Below are 20,779 nucleotides of genomic sequence, written 5' to 3'. Positions count from 1 at the left end.
TACTGTTTTAGCCACCAAATAAACTAGTAAAAAATTGTATATCAGGATTATATTTTGAGTTATGGGAATTTTTAATTATGAGGTGTTCAGAAATGCATTCCTTACACAAAATACAACTACCCTTTATTTTGTATATTTTATTTTGTATGTGAAGGAAGGTGGATTTTGAGGAAAGGCTAGGTGATAATTGTTTTGAGGAAGGGAGTGATGTGTATGAAGCTACTTATGTGAGATTTAACTAGTTTCTCAGGAAGTGTAGATTGAAGGAAGAATTAGACTGGATTCAAGGAAACCAAAAGGGAAGACAGAGGAAAAAATATTGTGAGACATTTATGAGAAAGTTAGAAAAGCGTGAATATTGATTGGATATTGGATGAAATTAAGAAATTATTGTTAGCTTTTAAAGACTTGATAATGACATCATGAGTGTGATTTTTAAAAATTTACGTGAGAGTAAAAAGGGCCTGAAATCACAGAATGATGAGAGGCAAGGAGAGGTAGTGTCTGCTTGCTTTGATTTTGTTTAAAAGATCTTCAAATATTACTGGGAGTTAGCAAAGGCACCAAGAAGCATCTATTATTTATCCCTAGAATTTACCCAGATCGTTATCTGTTTTCTCCCTCTATGCTATGACAATTGATTTACAAACCCTTCACCCTAACTCAGGTCTTGTTCCTTTCAATTTGCTCCTTCTGTGAGACATCACTTCTGTGAATTATGCTGCTATTGCAAACACTTCTATTAAGTAAGAGGCAGCAGAATCCTGTTGGTTGGGAGGAGAATAGGGAGAGGAAGTTGTCAAGATTGCCTCTATTGAACTTAAACATTCCTTGCTCTCTGAAGCCCCCAAATCAACTTCAGCACCTATTTTTTCTACATTTCTCAATTACCTCTCTACTTGTCTAGCTTGCTTCCCATATTAAAGGGGCACAATCTCAGGAATCTCCAAGGAAGAGTAGGAAGAAGTATATCTTTCTATAGTCTCTATCAAGGTTTTCAATAACACTGAGAAATAGAATTAAACAGAAAGCATAAGGAGAGGATAGGTATGCTATCATTTTCTATAAAAATTAAGAGCATGAATGAAGATATAGAAATAGACTGAACTATTCCAATATACATTAAGGAAGGATCTAGCTAAATTTTGGGTCTTCCCAGACTCTATGATTTAGGTACAGAAACCTAAGTAAGATGAAGTCGTGAATTCTAAATATAAAATGGAGAATACTTTGGCAAACTTGCTGTCTTTTGCTAAACAGAGGCCATATCCAAGATGCTAAGCCTTGCCTAGAATAATGCAACTAGTTCAAGACCTTGTGATTAGCTTATGCTCAATCTACAGTTATTCACATTATTGGGAAAAAAAACATATTATTCAGGAAAATCCAAAATGGAAACTGACAAATGAAAATACAAATACTGAAGAACATATAGACTATCATTATTGCCTTAATGAGATAAGATGTTACAGGGCCCTGGTTCAGCAAGTCATCATGAGTCATCCTTCTATACACTAAGCCTACACTGTGGTTTACCAATTCTTAATAAAAACCTTATTCAAAAAATACTTCAGACATTACTCCTCTTTGGCCATCATCACAACTCTTTGAAAGAAATGTTAGAAGACCATTTGTTTGTGTTTTATTGTTTTAACAGTTGTCTCCTCAAAACATATCACACATTTCCTTTACAATTACCTATTATAACTAAGTGAATACATCATGGTGCAAGTATTTTCTGGGTATGAATGCTGTTTTCTGCAAGTAAGCATTCTCCAGAAAATGGACTATGCTTAAAAGCAGCTCTCAAGGTTGACCTTAATAATTCTTGTATTATGGCCTGAAGATATGTTAAATATCGACACATTACAATAGTGAATAATATTTGTGTGCACTGAGAATTCTCTTTTCAATATGAGTTTGATTTCTTTCTTATTTTGAATATAACTATCCCTATGGTTTAAACAACAACAACAACAACAACAAAACACACACAACATGCTTTATCTTCACTTTGTACATAGCATAGTATACATGAAGGTTCTGAAGAAGAACCGTAGTTCTTCTCAGTGAGCTTTCAGCTGCACAGTTTTAGTGATTTTTAAGAATTTGCACAAGATGACACAACATGGTTCCCCATTCCACTCTTCATCAGATATCAGAAGCAACTCTGATGACTGATATATAGTTGTACCATTAGATTTTCCTTTCTTTTTAAAAAAAAAAAATATTTATTTATTTATTTATTTATTTATTTATTTATTTATTTATTTATTTATTTTACATCATTGTTCCCCCCTTTTTTTAACAATGTTTCCTATTTTTGCTGAGGTGTAGTCCCCATAGAATTTCCACCCGTGCACCAACAATTCACCCGTACACCATCACCATAGTCCCTTGTGTTCATCCCTCTCTCGTTTTGATCCCTCTCATTTCCCCTCCCCTGAAGAATGACTCTAATTTATAGTTAGCTGTTTATTTTTGTTTTTGTTTTATTGTGTATTCCATTGTTATTATTTTTTGCCCCAATCCCTTATTTGGTTCCTCTATATTCGTCCTATTAGTGAAACCAGCCAATATTTTTCTTTTTCCTTTTGACTTACTTCACTGAGCATAATCCCTTCTAGCTCCATCCATGTTGCTGCAAATGGCATTAGTTTATCTTTTCTGATTGCTGACTAGTATTCCATCTTATACACAATAGTATTCCATCTTATACACAATAGTATTCCATCTTATACACAACACCTTCTTGATCCAGTTGTCTATTTTTGGGCATTTGGGTTGTTTCCAAGTCTTACCTATTATTAATAGTGTTGCAGTAAACATGGGGGTGCAGGTATCCTTTTAAATGAAAGTTTTTGTGTCCTTTGGGTGGATCCCTAGGAATGGAATTGCTAGGTCATATGGTAGTTGCATTTTTAGCAGTCTGAGGAACCTCCACACAGCTTTCCATAGTGGTTGGATGAGTTTGCATTCCTACCAGCATTGTAGGAGAATTCCTTTTTCACCACATCCTCACCATCAATGTTGTTGTTGTTTAATATATGCCATTATTACTGGGGTAAGTTGGTATCTCAATGTGGATTTAATTTCCTTTCCCCTGATTATGAGGGATGTTAAACATTTGTTCATATGCCTGTTGGCCATTTGCATTTCCTCTTTGGAGAAGTGTTTTTGAAGTTCTTCTGCCCATTTTTTGAACTGGATTGTTTACTTCGTTTTTGTTGAGTTATGTGAGTTCTTTGTATATCTTTGTGATGAATCCCTTATCAGCTGTATGGAGTGTAAAAATTTTCTCCCAATCTTTAGGGTGTCTCTTTGTTTTGGTTAAAGTCTTTATTGCTGCACAGAAGCTTTTTAGTTTGATGTAATCCCAGCTGTTTATCTTTTCCTTTACTTTCTTTCCTTTGGGGGATGAGTCTCTAAAGATGTTACTGAGATGTATGTCTTATAGTGTTTCCCCTATATATTTTATGGTTTCAGGTCTATTTCAGTTCTTTTATCCATTTTAGGTTCACTTTTGTGTATGGTGTGAGATAATGGTGTAGCTTCATTCTTTTGCATGTGGTGTTCCAGTATTCCCAGCACCATTTATTGAACACACTGTCCTTGTTCCATTGCCTATTCTTTGCTCCTTTGTCAAAGATTAGTTTTGGCTTCATTTCCTGACTTTCTATTCAGTTCCATTAGTCTGTGTGGATGCTTTAGTTCTAGTACCAAACTGTCTTAATTGTTATGGCTTTACAGTATAGTTGGAAGTCTGGGAATGTGATAGCTCCCTTCTTCTTTCTTTTAGTCAGGAGAGCTTTGGCTATTCAAGGTTTTCTTTTGTGGCTACATATGAATTACATCAATATTTGTTCTATTTCTTTGAAGAACAACATTGAGATTTTTATTGGAATAGCACTGAATCTGTAAACTGCTTTTGGTAGGATGGCCATTTTAAGTGTTAATTCTTCCAATCCATGAGAAAGGGATGTCTTTCCATTTCTTTGTGTCTTCTTCTATTTGTATTGGTAATGTTTTATAATTTTCTTTGTATAAGCCCTTCACTTCCTTGGTTAAGTTTATTGCTAGATATTTGATTTTTTTTTTGCTTCAGTTTTACATGGGATAGTTTTCTTAATTTCTTTTTCAGATTGTTTGTATATAGGAAGTCTACTGATTTTGTGTGTTGGTTTTTTATCCTGCTACTTTACTAAACTGGTTGATTATTTTTATTAGTTTTTCTGTAGAGCTTCTAGGATTTTCTATGTATATTATCATATTGTCTACAAAAAGTGATAGTTTTACTTATTTTCCTATTTGGAAAACTTCTATTTCTTTCTCTTGTCTTATTGTTCTGGCTAGGACCTCCAGTATTATATTGAAACACAGTGGCGAGAGTGGTCATTCTTGTCTTCTTTGTGATCATAAAGGAAAAGATTTCAGCTTTTCACCACTGAGAATAATATTGGCTGTGGGTTTGTCATATATGGCTTTTTATTATGTTAAGGTATTTTCCTTCTATGCTGAGAATATCAAGGGCCTTTATCATAAATGGATGTTGGACTTTGTCAAATGCTTTCTCAGCATCTATTGATATGATCATATGGCTTTTATTTTTGTTGATGTATTGAATTCCATTAATTGATTTTTGGATGTTGAACCATCCTTGTGCCCTGTGATAAATCCCATTTGATCGTTATGTATTGTCCTTTTGATACATTGTTGGATTCTGTTGGCAAGCATTTTATTGAGGATTTTTGCATCAGTGTTCGTTAGGGAGATTAGTCTGTATTCTTTTTTTGTGTTATCTTTGTTTCAATTTGGTATTAGTGTAATGTTGGCTTCATAGAACATATTTGGTAGTATTCCTTTTTTTTCAGTTTTTTGAAAGAGTTTGTGTAGGATTGGTACTAGTTCATTTCTGAACATTTAGTAGAATTCCTTTGTGAAGCCGTCTGGCCCTTGGCTTTTGTTTTAGGGGAGGGTTTTGATTACCATTTCAGTTTTATTGCTTGTAATTGGTCTGTTTAGGTATTCTATTTCTTCTTTATTTAACTTTGGATAATTACATCATTCTAGGAATTTGTTCATCTCTTCGAGATTTTTGAACTTGTTTACATATAAATGTTCATTGTAATCTCTGATTATTCTTTTGATTTCTACTGAGTCTGTTGTAATTTCTCCTCTTTCATTTATGATACTATTGATTTGTGTTTTCTCCCTTTTTTGTGAGCTTGGCTAGAGGTTTGTCTCTAGTTTTTATTTTTTTAAAGAACCAAATTTTGGTTTCATTTTCTTTTGGATTGTTTTTAAATTTCTATTTTGTTTATTTCTGCTTTGATTTTTATTATTTCCTTCCTTCTACTGTTTTTTGTGGTTCTTTTTCTAGTTCTTTGAGATGGGAGATTAGGCTGTTTCTTTGAGTTATTCTTTGTTTCTTGATGTGAGCCTGTATTGCTATATACTTTCCTCTTATTACTGCTTTTGCTGCATCATCTATGTTCTGGAAAGTGGTGTCTTCATTATCGTTCAACTCAAAGCATTTTCAATTTCTTCTTTGCGCTCTACTTTAATCCAATCGTCTTCCAGTAGTTTGGATTTCAATCTCCATGAAGTGGGTGGGTTCCTGGCTTTATTTTTCATGATTTATTTCTAGTGATGCCTTTATGTTCATAAAAGATAGTTGGATGATTTTGATCTTAATATATTTGTTGATGTTTGTCTTGTGGCCCAATATGTGATCGATTCTGGAGAATGATCCATGCACACTTGAGGAAAATGTGTACTTGGATTTTTGTAGGTACAGTGTCCTATAGGTGTCTGTTAAGCCTATGAGGTCTAGGACTTTATTCAGAGCTCTAATGTATTTATTTTTTATCTTGTTGATCTGTCCATTGGTGAAGTGGGGTGTTGAAGTCTCCTACTATATATCTATTTCCTCAAATGTCTTATTTCAGAGCTGATAATAATTCTCATATATTTTGGTGCTCCTTCATTTGGTGAGTATATGTTGATGAGTGTTATATCTTCTTGATGTATATCCCCTTATTCACAATGTACTCTTCATCTTTGTCTCTTTTTACCTTTCTTAGTTGAAGTCTATTCCATCTAAATACAGCTGTTCCTGCCTTCTTTTTGGTCCACTTGCTTATAGGCTTGTTTTCCAACCCTTTACTTTCAGTCTATGTTTATGTTTTGTAGTTAAATGTGTTTCCTGGAAACAGCATAACATTGGATTTTGTGCTTTAATCCAGTCTGATAATCTGTGTCTTTTTATTGATGAGTTTAGTCCATTTACATTTAAAGTTAATATCGATATGCTTGTGTCTGTATTTGCTGTTTTGTTTGTCTTTTTGTGATTTTATTCCTTGCCTTATTCTGTTCTTTTTATTCATTCCCTGTTGGTTTGGGTTAAGAATTTCTTGTAGTATTTTTATCTAGTGTGTGTTTAGTGGTAATGAATTTCTGGTGTTTCTGTTTGTCTGAGAATGTCCATATTTTTTATTCATAGATAAAGGAGAGCTTTGCAGGACAAAGTGTTATTGGTTGGCATTTGTTTTCTTGGAGTTTCTTGAATATGTCCTTCCATTCTCTTCTTGCCCCTAGTGTTTTTTCAGAGAAGTCTGATGTCAGCCTAATTGGTTTTCCTTTATAGGTAATCTGTTTCTTTCCCCTTGTCATCTTCATTATTTTCTCCTTGTCTTGGATTCTCAGGAACTTTACTATCATGTGTCTTGTGGTAATTTTCCTTTTATCATGGAAATTTTGTGTTCTCATTTTTTGTATGTCTATTTTCATCTCCTTTTTCATGTTTGTGAAGTTCTCTTCAATTAGCTCCTTTAGTAGTTTCTCCATTCCTTCGTCTCTCCTCACCTTTTGGGATTCCTATCACTTAAATATTTCCTCTCCTCATTGTGTTAGAGATTTTTTGAAGTGTTTCTTCATTCTTTTTCCTTTGTACTTCTCTTTCCCTTTCTGTTTTGGTTCTTTTTATTTCCGTATCTTTGAGAGTACTTATCCGTTCTTCCACTTCATCAATTCTGTTTTCACTGCTTTTCCCAAAATTCTTTCACTCCTCCACTAATCTTTTAATCTCCTATTTTTTTATTTCCTTCTTTAATTCTTTAAGGACTCAATTTCATTCTTTACTACATTAATTATTTGTCTCATATCATTCTTTTCCTTTCATCTTCTTTGTGTTTTTTTAATCATAATGATTTTAAATTCTCTATCTAGCAGGCAGAGAAGATCTTCCATGTCATCGTTGTTGAGTTCTAGTGGCTGATTTTCTTTTTGTGGCATGTCCTTCCCCTGAGGGCTTGCTTGTTTTTTTTGTTTTGGTTTTTTTTGTATTTCTCCTCCTCCCTGTAGTATGTTTTCTATTTTTTTCTATGTGTTGGGACACTGTGCTGCTGGTACTGATGCACATCTCTTTGGGATGCTCCTTCTACGATGTTGGGAACTGCTAGTCAGATCAAGTCCAGCTCTATTGTCCCAAAACTCCAAAAGGGACCTGATACTGTGTATGTTATGAGTGCTGTCCATGATCCTCCCCTCCCTCTGTATTTACTTATTTACAGAGGGGAATAGTGGGATCCCTAGCTTCCAACAGTGGCACAGTGGTGCACACTCCTGGTGCTAGCAGGTCACCATGATGGCAGATCCCACCCTGGCTGATCAGCTCAGTTCCAAATCATGGGCTCGGAGCCTACAGCAGCTCTGCTGGGCTCCATGCACATTACCCTGATGACCTTTGTTCATTGAGCTTACCCTCTCTCAGTTCCAGAGGGGAATAGTGCAGTTTCTTGCTTCCAACAATGGCACAGGGGGTACACACATCTGGTGCTGGCAGGTCACCCTGATGGTGGATCCCCAATTTTTTCCTTTCAATCACCTTTCATCTTCAACATCTTGTGATGGCTTCAGTTTTGAAGCACTCTGTAGTAACTGTCACTTTTAAAAAGAAAAAGAATAGCAACTTTACCCATTTGCTATTTTTAAACTCTAGGCTGTAGTTTTCTAAGAGTTCTGATTTTTTAGAGAAAGTTGGGTAAGAAAAAATAATATAGAAACCTGGTAGTTCTTGGAGAGAAGTTTTAATTTCCAAAGTTCATAAATGTTCAGAAACCTAAGTAATTTTTAAATCCATTTGAGTTAATAAAAAAAGAAATATTTATTGATATATCACCAAATGGTGTAATAATGGCACTATTGTAACAAAAGCCCACTGGGGAATGAATGGCTTTACTGAGGTCTGCCTCTGTGATCTGGGATTGATGGCCAATGCAGGTGCCAGCCATGTTTGAAGGCCATTGCTCTGAGCTCTGGAGGCATAGGCCTAATATGCACTGTGGCAGCCCAAAGGCCAGCCTGATGGGCTTCAACAGCAGTAGCGGCAGTAGTTTCCTCACCCCAACCCAGCACAAGCTGGCCTTGGGTGTCCAGCAGCAAGTCATGCCCCTGCCCAGTGCAAGCAACAGGAGAGAAGCCTACAATTGCCAGGCCAGCTTGGTGGGCTTTGAGCAGCATCTGCACTCCAGCCACTCATATTGATGCCCGAGCTCTGCTGTGGGACCCCCCTGCACCACCACACCCAGCCCACTGATGCATGCTGGGTGCAGTGAGCACCCAGCAATGGTGAAGCTGAGTCTGACCATGGCTCTGCAATCAATGAGACCACTTGACCTCAGTGTAGGTCAGGTCTGGACAGCTGGCTGGGGTTTCACTTATGAATATCACAATGAAATTGTTTTGTTTTTTATTATATATATATATTTTTTTTTTTTTACATCATTCTTCCTTTTTGTACAATGTATGCTTTCTCCTCTCAGGTGTAGTCCCGTAGAATTCCCACCACCAATTCACCCATGCACCATCACCATTGTCCCTGGTGCTGTTCCCTCCTTTGTTTTGATACCTCTCTCTCCCGTCCCCTGCATAATGTCTCTGATTTATATTTTCCTTTTTATCTTGTTTTTTAATTTATTATAATTATTTTTTCCTGACCCTTTGTTTCCCCTACATTCCTCCTATAAGTGAAACCATCCAATATTTTTACTTTCTTTCTGGCTTATTTTACTGAGCATAGTCCCTTCTAGCTCCATCCATGTTGCTGTGAATGGCATGAGTTTATCTTTTTTGATTGCTGAGTAATCTTCCATTGTGGATGTATACCACATCTTCATCCAGTCATCTATTTTTGGGCATTTGGGTTGTTTCCATATCTTAGCTATTATAAATAGTGCAGCAATAAATATAGAGGTCCAGGTATCCTTTTGAATAAATGTTTTTGAATACCACAATGGAATTGCAAATGGACCAATCAAATTTGAACTCTTACCAACGCCATCCAAAAATTTTGAGACCACTGCAGACTGAAAATGAACCAATCTGATGGGAGCCTGACTGGCACAAATCAAACAGCTGGGATTATAAATGGACCAATCAGGCTTGAAAGGTGGGAACACTGAAGAGGATTTAAGCCGGGGAGGCAGCCAGCATGAATCATTTGATCAGACCCTTTGCAGACTATTCATCAGGACTCCTGGACTTCCAGGAGACTTTTCATAGATTTTCACAGACTTTGAGACCTCTGTAGAGCTTCACAGACTTTGAGATCTCCAAGACTTCCACAGAGACATAACCACTGCACCTGCCTCCATGCTTTCCCCTAGCATCACCTGTAGAGAGCACCATCAGCTTATGCCTGGTGTCTCTAAAAGAGTTGTTAGCTGTTGGCCTATGCCAATAGCACTCAAAGAGTTGTAACACTGATATCTCTGGTTCTGCCACCTGCTGACTTATGCTGACTGGCACTGCTGACCTGAGCTGACCAGAACTGATGACTGGTGCTGACCTGATGACTGGCATTGCTGACGTGTGTCTGGCAACCTCTGAGAGCTGGCCACGGCTACTGATCCTCTGGTGCCACCTCTTGGTGATGTTGCATCTATATTGTCTGCTCCAGCATTAGGTGCTGTCCTTCCTGGCCTTTTGAATCCTGCTGTTGGCTGCTGTGGTGTCACTTCAGCTGCCCCACTTGTGATCACTTCCAGCTGCTACCATGAGTTGTTTATATATTTTTTAATTTCCTTTTTTCTACATATGAACCCCACTGAGATAAGGGTTTCATATGCCTATCCCTTTATATGAATCTGAGGGAAGGGGCTGGGTCCATATCCCTACCCCTTTATATTAACACTACATTTCTATGTGAGTTCATTTCCTTATCTCTATTTGTGGGCTCTAGGGGCTGTGTGGGTTCATAAACTTATCTCTGTAAATGAACCCCATGAGGCTGAGTGGGATCATATACCATTCCATTTATAAGTACACCACAGTGTTTGGAGGTTAATATACCTATACATATACATATAAACATAACATCATTGTGAGTTCATATAATTTTATTGTTAATGAATTCCTTGGGTTTGTGTGGTTCATGTGGTTATTTCTATATAAGACCTCTTATATATTTCTATATAAGGACTCTGTGGGCTCATAACCATGTACCTATATGTGAACTACTAGATGTTGTTTGGTTTCATATCCTTATCCATATGTATTATTTTATTTTTTATTAATTATTTTTCTTACATAATTGTAGTCCACATAGTTTTCCCAACATCATATCACCCATTAACCATCACCATGTTGTCTTGTGTTCATCCCTCTCCTGCTTTTCCCACTCTAATCCCTCCTTTGCTGTATGCTTCAGTTCTATGGTCACCTTGCTAGTTTTGACATTTTCTTGATATTTTCTTTTGTCTATCTATATTCCATATATAAGTGAGACCACCCGATATTTATCTTTTTCCTTCTGACTAATTTCAGCTAGCATACCCCCTCCCAACTCCATCCATTTTGCTGCAAATGGCATGAATTTGTCTTTTTTCATTGCTGAGTAATATTCCATTGTATAAATAAGCACAACTTTTTGATCCATTCCTCTATTTGGGGACATTTGAGTTTTTTCCCCCATATTTTGGTTATAGTAAATAGTGCTGCAATAAGCAGAGGAGTGCAGGTTTCCTTAGGGTAGATTCTTTGGAGTGGAATTGCTGGATCATTTGGTAGATCCATATTTAATGTTCTAATGTTCAGAGGTTCCTCCACACAGCTTTCCATAGTAGCTGGGCCATTTTAGATTCCACCAGCAGTTTAAGAGGGTTCTTTTACCTCCACATCCTCTTCAGAATATGCTGTTTCCATTATTTTAATGTGGGATATTCTGACTGGACTGAGGTGGTATTATAATTTTGATTTGCATTACCCTGATAACTAGGAATTAATATTTTTTCATATGCCTGTTGTCCATTTGCTTTTCTTCTTTGGAGACTGTATTTTTAGCTCTTTTGTCCATTTTTTGACTGGGTTGTGTGCTTTGTTTTTGGTGAGTTGAGTATGTTCTTTGTAGATCTTTGATATCAGTCCCTTATCTGTCATATAGTAGGGAAATGTTTTCTCCCATTCAGTATGAAGTCTCTTTGTTTTGATTGTGGTCTCTTTTATTGTACAAACCTTTTTAGTTTGATTTACTCTCAGCTGTTTATGTTCTCCTTTATTTTCCTTGCTTCTGAAAGAATCCTCAAAAGTTTTTTCTGAGGTTTATGTCATGGAATGTCTTGCCTATATTTTCTTTTATATAATTTATGGTGTCAGATCTTATATTGAAGTCTTTTATCCATTTTGAGTCAATTTCTGTATATGGTGGGACATAGTAGTCTAGTTTCATTTTTTTGCATGTTGCAGTCCAGTTTACCCAATACCATTTATTGAAGAGGCTTCCCTTGCTTCAGCATATATTCCTTGCTCTTTCATCATAGATTAGTTGACCATATATGTGTGGTTTTATTTCTGGGTTTTCAATTTGATTCTGTTGATGTGTATCTGTTTTTGTTCCAATATCATGCTGCTGTTATTATAATGGTTTTGCAGCATTATTGCAATGGGTGTATAATGCCTCCATTCTTCCCCCTTTTTTAGTCAGGAGAGCTTTTGCTATTCAGGGTTTTAGTGGTCTCATATGAATTTCAATATTATTTCTATTTCTTTGAAGAATGTCATTGTAATTTTTATTCAAATATCTCACTCCTGTCCTGATCCTTCTCCCTCCTCCTCCCCTACAGAATGTCTCTGGTGTATGGATGCCTGTTAATTTTGATTTTTACTTTATTATAGTTATTTTTTCACTGATCCATTATTTGGTTCTTCAACAATCCTCCCATAAGTGAAACATCCAACAGTTTTTGTTTTCTTTCTGGCTTATTTCTCTGAGTATAATCCCTTCCAGTTCCATCCATGTTGCTGTGAATAACATGAATTTATCCTTTTAGATTGCTGAGTAATATTCCATTGTGTATATATACCACATCTTCTTGATCCATTCCTCTATTTTTGGGCATTTGGTTTGTTTAGATATCCTACCTATTGTAAAAGGTTCTGAAATAAACATAGGAGTGCAGGTGTCCTTTTGAATTATTGTTTTTGTTTCCTTTGGAATTGCTGGATCATATGGAAGCTCCATTTTTGGTAGTTTGAGGAAACTCCACACAGCTTTCCAGAGTGGTTGCACCAGTTTGCATTCCCATCAGCAGCGTAACAGAGTTCCTTTTTCTCCACATTCTCGCCAACATTTGTTGTTGCTAGTTTTTTTTTTTTTTTAATATATGCCATTCTCACTGGTGTAAGGTGGTACCTCATTGTAGTTTTGATTCGCATTTTCCTGATTATGAGGGATATAAAATATTTTTCCATAAGCCTGTTGGCCATTTGCATTTCTTCTTTTGAAAAGTGTCTTATTAGCTCTTCTGCCCATTTTTGGACAGGGTTGTTAACTCTGTTTTGGTTGAGTCTCATTAGCTCTTTGTAGACCTTTGTTATCAGTTCCATATCATTAGTGTTTTGTGCAAAAAATTTTCTCCCAATCAGTGGGGTACTATTTGGTTTGGTTAACGTCTCTTTTGCTGTACAGAAACTCTTTAATTTGATGTAGTCCCAGCTGTTCATCTTTTCCTTCACTTCCTTTGCTTTGGGTGCTATGTCTTTAAAGATGTTACTGAGCTTGTATGTCATGTAGTGTTTTGCCTTTATTTTCTTCTATATAGTTTATGGTTATAGGTCTTATGTCTAATTATTTAATCCATTTTGAGTTGGTTTTTGTGCATGGTGTAAGGTAGTAGTCTAGCTTCATTGTTTTGAATGTAGCAGTCCAGTTTTCCCAGCACCATTTACTGAACAAACTGTCTTTGTTCCATTGCATATGCTTTGCTCCTTTGTCATAGATTAGTTGTCCATAAATCTGTGCATTTATTTCTGGGTTTTCTATTCAATTCCACTCATCTGTGTGTCTGTTTTTGTTCCAGTACCATGTAGTTTTAATTAATATGGCTTTTTAGTATAGTTTGAAATATGGGAGTGTGATACCTCCATTCCCGTTCGTTTTAGTCAGGAGAGCTTTGGCTATTCAAGGATTTTGTGTCTACATATGAATTTCATCAATATTTGTTCCATTTATTTGAAGAATGTCATTGAGATTTTTATTTGAATATCATTGAATCTGTAAATTGCTTTTGGTAAGATGGCCATTTTGATAATGTTAATTCTTCCGGAAGGATCCATGAGCAGGGGATGTCTGTCCATTTCTTTGTGTCTTCTCTTTCTTTTAACAATGTTTTACAATTTTCTTGGTATAACTCCTTCACCTCTTTTGTTAGGTTTATTCCCAAGTATTTGATTTTTTTTTTTCGTTTCAATTGTACAGGGGTTGGTTTTCTTGATTTCTTCTTCAGATTGATTGCTTGCATATAGGAAGGCTACCGATTTTGGGGTGTTGATTTTGTATCCTGCTACTTTACTAAACTTATTGATTACTTTGTTTAGATTTTCTGTGGAGTTTTTGGGGTTCTCTATGTATATTATCATATCATCTGAAAATAGTGATAGTTTTACTTCTTTTCCTATTTGGATTCCTTGTATGTCTTTCTCTTGTCTTATTGCTCTGGCTAGAACTTCCAGTATTATATTGAAAAGCAGTGGTGAGAGTGTATATCCTTGTCCTGTTCCAGATCTTAAGGGGATGGCTTTCAACTTTTCACCACTGAGGAAGATATTGGCTATGGGCTTGTCACATATGGTCTTAATTATGCTAAGGTATGTTCCTTCTATCCCAAGAATTTTGAAGGGCTTTTATCATAAATGGTTGTTGAAATTTGCCAGATGCTTTCTCAGCATCTATTGATATGATCATATAGTTTTTATCTTTCTGCTGATGTGATGGATTACACTGATTTTTAAGATGTTGAACATTCCTTGTGTCCCTTGAATAATCCCACTTGGCCACGGTGAATTAGCTTTTTGATGCATTGTTGGATTCTGTTGGCTAGGATTTTATTGAGTATGTTTGCATCAGTGTTCATCAGCAAGATTGGTCTGTAGCTTTCTTTTTTGTGTGTGTTGTCCTTGTTCAGTTTTGGTACTGGATTAATGTTGGCTTCATAAAACGTATTTGGTTGTATCCCTTCCTGCTCAATTTTTTGAAAGAATTTGTGTAGGATAGGCACTAGTTCATTTCTGAACTTTTGGTAAAATACATTTGTGAATCCATTTGGTTTTGGGTTTTTGTGTTTGGGGAGGGTTTTGATTACTAGTTCAATTTCACTGCTTGTAATCGTTCTGTTTAGGTGTTCTATTTCTTCTTTATTTAGCTTTGGATGGTTGTAAAGTTGTAGGACTTTGCCCATCTCTTCTAGATTGTTGAACTTGTTTGCATATGCCTTTTCATAGCAATCTCTGATTATTCGTTAGACTTAACTCATCAATAAAATGACACAGAGTAGCAGACTGGATAAAAAAAAAGGACCCAACCATTTGCTCTGTACAGGAAACACATTGAACTGCAAAAGATAAAAATAGACTGAAAGCAAAAGGATGGAAAACAATTCTACAAGCAAATGGACCAAAAAGAAGGCAGGAACAGTTATATAAGGTAAAACAGATTTCAAACTCAAGAAGCTAAAAAGACACCCAGACGGTCACTACATTATGATCAAGGGGACAATACTTCAAGAAGAAATAACACTCATTAACATATACTCTCCAAATGAAGGAACACCAAAATATATCAGATAATTATTATCATCTCTGAAAACAGAAATTAGAGAAAATACATATCTAGTAGGAGGCTTCAATACACTGCACCAGAGACAGAAAAGTAGGAAGGATACTAGAGCTCTAAACAAGGACCTAGACCTCATGGGCTTAACGGACAGCTATAGAACACTGCACCGAAAAGTAAATCTGAGTACTCATTTTTCTCGCATACATACTGATCATTCTCAGTATTGATCAGATACTGGGACACAAAACAAATATCCATGGATACACTAAGATTCAAATAATACCAACTATCTCCTCTGATCATGAAGGCATCACACTAGAAATAAACCATGAAAACAAAGCAATGAAGCCTCCTACCTCATGGAGATTGAAACCCACACTACTGGAAGAACATTGGATCAATGAAGAGATCAAATAAGAAACTTAAAAAATACCTTTAGATCAATGATAATGAGGACCCAACTCTCCAGAATGTATGGGACACAGCAAAAGCAGTTATAAGAGGAAAATATATAGCAATACAGGCTCATATCAAGAAACAAGAAATAACTCAGAGAAATGACTAAATCTCCCTCTTTAAAGAACTAGGAAAAGAACAACAACAACAACAACAAAAAAACCCCGTAAGCCACTAGAAGAAAGGAAATAATAAAAATAAAAGCAGAAATAAATGAAATAGGAGAAACAATCCAAAAGATCAATGAAACCAAATGTAGGTTCTTCAAAAAAATAAACACAATAGACAAACCTCTAGTTAGGCTCACAAAGAAAAAACAAGAGAAAGCACAAATAGGAACATAGATTTCTTTTATTTGTATTGTCTTTTTGGGTTTGATACCAAACCCAAATCTAGCTTGTTGGTTTGTTTTTTTGTAATGTCTTTTTGGGTTTGATACCAAACCCAAATCTAGTTTGTTGATTTAGTTTACACTATCACTGTAATATGACCTTAGAAAGTGAAATTGGTAATTTTCCTTCTTTCTCAATTTTTTATTAAAAGTTTTTGTAGGACAGATATTAATTCATCTTTGATGGTTTTGGCAGTACTTGTTTGTGAAACTCTCTGGTTCCTGGGGTTTTGTTTTTTGGGAGGGTTTTGATTACTATTTCAATTTAACCATTTATAATTGGTTTGTTTAAGTTTTCAAATTCTTTTTGTTCCACTTTGGGTGATCGTATAGTTCTAAGAATTTGTCCATCTCATCTAGATTGTTGAATCTGTTTGCATATAAATGTTCATAATAATCACTAATCATCCTGTAGATTTCTGCTGTGTCTGTGGTAGTTTCTCCTCTTTCATTAATAATACAACTTATTTGGGTTTTCTGCATTTTTTGTGTGTGAGCCTTGCTGGGGTTTGTCTATTTTATTTAACTTTATAAAGAACCAGCTTTTGGTTTCATTCATCTTTGGATTGCCTTTCTTATTTTTATTTACTTTATTTCTGCTTTTTTATTACTTTGTTTATTCTACTGGCATTTGAATTTTTTTGTTGTTCTTCTTCTAGTTCCTCACGATGGGGGATTAGGATATTCCTTTGGATTATTTCTTGCTTCTTCATATGGTGTGTATTGTTATATACTTTTCTCTTAATAATGTGTTTGCTGATTCTCCTAAGTTCTGGAAAGTTGTGTCATTTTTGTCATTTGTCTGAGGTATCTTTTTAATTTCTTCTTTCATTTTCTTAGTAACCCAATGGTCTCTCAGTAGCATGTTGTTCATTCTCCAAGTAATGGGCAATCTCCAATCTCCGTGCTTTCTTTGCACAGTTGATTTCTACCCTGATGTCTTTATGATCTGAGAAGATACTTGGTATGACTTCAGTCTTCATTTATTTTTGATGTTTGTCTTGTGACATAATATGTGGTTGATTCATGTGCATTTGAGAAAAAAATATGTATTCAGTTGTTAGGGGGTACAGTGTCCTATGTATATCTGTTAGGTCTGTGTAGTCTTGATCTTTATTTAGGGTTACTGTGTCCTTGTTTAATTTCTGTTTTGTTGATCTGTCCTTGGTGAGAATGGGGTGTTGAAATCTCCCACCCCATATGTATTTTCTCCAATGTTTGTTTTCTGAACTGGTAGTACTTGTCCAATGTATTTTGGTGCTCCCTCATTTGTTGAGTATATATTAATGAGTGTCATGATTTTCTGATGCATTGTCCCCTTGATTATTACATAGTGTCCCTGGTGTCTCTTTTCACCTTTTCAGTTTATAGTCTGTTTTATCTGATATAAGTATGGGTACCCTTGTCTTCTTTTGGGGGCCATTTTAATGTAGAATTGTTTTCTAACCCATCCTTTACTTTCAATGTATGCTTATCATTATAGTTTAAGTGAGTTTCCTGGAGGCAACAGAAGGTTGGATTCTATTTTTTTTGGTATTGTATGCTACTCTCTGTTGTTTTATTGGTGAGTTTAGTCCATTTACATTTAGGGTGATTATTGATATATGGAAGTGTGTTACTGCTATTTTGGTGATCATTTTGTGGTTCTATTCACTACCTTGTCCCATTCTTCCTGTTCATTCCTCTGTTGGTTTAGATTTCCAGGCTTCTTCTAATATTTCTTTTTTTTTTTTTATAAATTTTATTGTTATATTCCCCATACAATTGCAGCCCCCCCATTCTGACCCCAATCCCTCCCCTCCGGCCCCCCTAAAAGTGTCTCTGGTTCATAGTTTTTTGTTGATTTTGATTTTCACTTTCTTATAGTTATTCATTTACCTGGTCCCTTATTTACATTTTCTACATTCCTGCGATGAGTGAGACCATCCGGTATTTTTCTTTTTCTTTTTGGCTTATTTCGCTGAGCATGATCCCTTCCAGCGCCATCCATGTTGCTGCAAGTTGCATGTGTTTATCTTTTTTGAATGCTGAGTAATATTCCATGGTATATATGTACCACATCTTCTTGATCCAGTCATCTATTTTTGGGCATTTGGGTTGTTTCCAAAGCTTAGCTATTGTAAACAGTGCTGCTATAAACACAGGGGTGCAGGTGTTCTTTGGAATTGATGTTTCTGTGACCTTTGGGTAAATACCTAGGAGTGGAATTGCTGGATCATATGGAAGCTCTATGTTTAGTAGGTCCAAAAATCTCCACACAGCTCTCCACAGTGGTTGGACCAGTTTGCACTCCCACCAACAGTGCAGAAGAGTTCCATTTTCTCCACACCCTCGCCAATATTTGTTGTTGCTAGTTTTTTTAATATGTGCCATTCTCACTGTTGTAAGATGGTATCTCATGGTAGTTTTGATTTGCATTTCCCTGATGACAAGTGATGTTGAACATTTTTTCATATGTCTGTTGGCCATTTGCATTTCCTCTTCAGAGAAGTTTCTTTTTTAGCTCTTCTGCCCATTTTTTGACTGGATTATTTTCTTTGTTGTTGTTGAGTCTCATCAGCTCTTTGCAGATTTTTGTGATCAGTCCTTTATCATTAGTGTTGGGTGCAAAAATGTTCTCCCAGTTGGTGGGGTTTCTCTTTGTTTTTGTTATTGTCTCTTTTGCTGTGCAAAAGCTCTTTAATTTGATGTAGTCCCAGCTGTTTATCTTTGCCTTCACTATCACTGATTTGGGTGATGTGTCTGTAAAGATGTCTTTGATGTGCAAATCACGTAGTGTTTTGCCTATATTTCCTTCTATACATTTTATGGTTTCAGGTCTTATGTCGAGTTCTTTAATCCATTTTGAGTTGATTTTTGTGTATGGTGTGAGGTAGTGGTCAAGCTTCATTCTTTTGCATGTAGCGACCCAGTTTTCCCATCACCATTTATTGAACAAACTTTCTTTGCTCCAATGCATAGTCTTTGCTCCTTTGTCAAAGATTAGTTGACCATAAATCTGTGGGTTTATTTCTGGATTTTCTATTCGATTCCATTGGTCTGTATGTCTGTTCTTGTTCCAATACCATGCAGTTTTGATGATTATGGCTTTGTAGTATAGTTTGAAGTCTGGGAGTGTGATGCCTCCATTCCCTTCTTTTTTTTTCAGGAGAGCTTTGGCTATTCGGGTTTTTTTGTGATTCCATATGAATTTCATCAATAATTGTTCTATTTCTTTGAAGAATGACATTGAAATTTTGATTGGAATAGCATTGAATCTGTATATTGCTTTTGGAAGGATGGCCATTTTAATAATGTTTATTCTTCCAATCCATGAGCAGGGGATGTCTCTCCATTTCTTTGTGTCTTCTTCTATTTCTTTTAACAGTGTTTTATAGTTTTCTTTGTATAGGTCCTTTACCTCTTTTGTTAGATTTATTCCCAAATATTTGATTTTTTTTGTTTCAATAACAAAAGGGATGGTATTTTTGATTTCTTCTTCTTCAGATTTATTGTTTGTGTATAGGAAGGCTACTGACTTTTGCGTGTTGATTTTGTATCCTGCCACTTTACTGAACTGATTGATGAGTTGAATTAGCTTTTCTGTGGAGTTTTTGGGGTTCTCTATGTATAATATCATATCGTCTGCAAATAGTGATAGTTTGACTTCTTCTTTTCCTATTTGGATTCCTTGGATGTCTTTCTCTTGTCTTATTGCCCTGGCTAGGACTTCCAGTATTATATTGAAAAGCAGTGGTGAGAGTGGACATTCTTGTCTTGTTCCAGATCTTAATGGAATTGCTTTCAGCTTTTCACCATTGAGAATGATACTGGCTGTTGGCTTGTCATAGATGTCCTTTATGACGTTGAGGTATGTTCCTTGTATCCCAAGAATTTCAAGGGCTTTTATCATGAATGGGTGTTGCACTTTGTCGAAAGCTTTCTCAGCATCTATTGATATTATCATATGGTTTTTATATTTCTTTTTGTTGATGTGTTGGATAACGTTGATTGATTTTCGGATGCTAAACCATCCTTGTGTCCCTGGAATGAATCCTACTTGGTCGTGGTGAATTATCTTATGGATACATTGTTGGATTCTGATAGCTCAAATTTTATTGAGGATTTTTGCATCAGTGTTCATTAAGGAGATTGGCCTGTAGTTTTCCTTTTTTGTGTTGTCCTTGTTCGGTTTTGGTATTAGTGTAATGTTGGCTTCATAAAACGTGTTTGGTATTGTCCCTTCCTTCGCAATTTTTTGGAAGAGTTTGTGAAGGATAGGCACTAATTCGTCTCTGAATGTTTGGTAGAATTCATTTGTAAATCCATCAGGTCCTGGGCTTTTGTTTTTAGGGAGGTTTTTGATTACCATTTCAATTTCGCTAATTGTAATTGGTCTGTTTAGGTGTTCTATTTCTTCTTTATCTAGCTTTGGGTGATTGTGGAGTTGTAGGAATTTGTCCATCTCCTCTAGATTGTTAAACTTGTTTCCATATAACTGTTCATAGTAGTTACTGATTATTCTTTTGATTTCTGCTGTGTCCGTTGTGATTTCTCCTCTTTCAGTGATGATCCTGTTTATTTGTGCTTTCTCCCTTTTTTCCTTTGTGAGCCTGGCTAGGGGTTTGTCTATTTTATTGATTTTTTTCAAAGAACCAGCTCTTGGTTTCATTGATCTTTTGGATTGTTTTTTTAGTTTCAATTTCATTTATTTCTGCTTTGGTTTTTTATTATTTCTTTTCTTCTACTGGTTTTGGGGTTTTTTTGTTGTTCTTTTTCTAGATCTTTGAGCTTCGAGATTAGGTTGTTTCTTTGCGTTCTTTCTTGTTTCTTGATGTGAGCTT

The 20,779-nt window shown here is 35.8% G+C and overlaps 1 protein-coding gene across 1 annotated transcript in view; it reads right to left on the bottom strand.

Moving 5' to 3' along the window:
- The window catches only part of KLF8 (KLF transcription factor 8), a gene marked incomplete at its 3' end in the record, with an annotated part of 92,373 nt that overhangs the window by 60,936 nt on the left and 10,658 nt on the right, over positions 1–20,779 (bottom strand). The gene's annotated exons all lie outside the window — the stretch shown is intronic.

This window comes from Talpa europaea, assembly GCF_964194135.1.
Source record: "Talpa europaea genome assembly, chromosome: X".
Taxonomy (NCBI): domain Eukaryota; kingdom Metazoa; phylum Chordata; class Mammalia; order Eulipotyphla; family Talpidae; genus Talpa; species Talpa europaea.
Note: the sequence above shows the minus strand (reverse complement) of the source record. Positions and strands in the feature narration are given on the sequence as shown.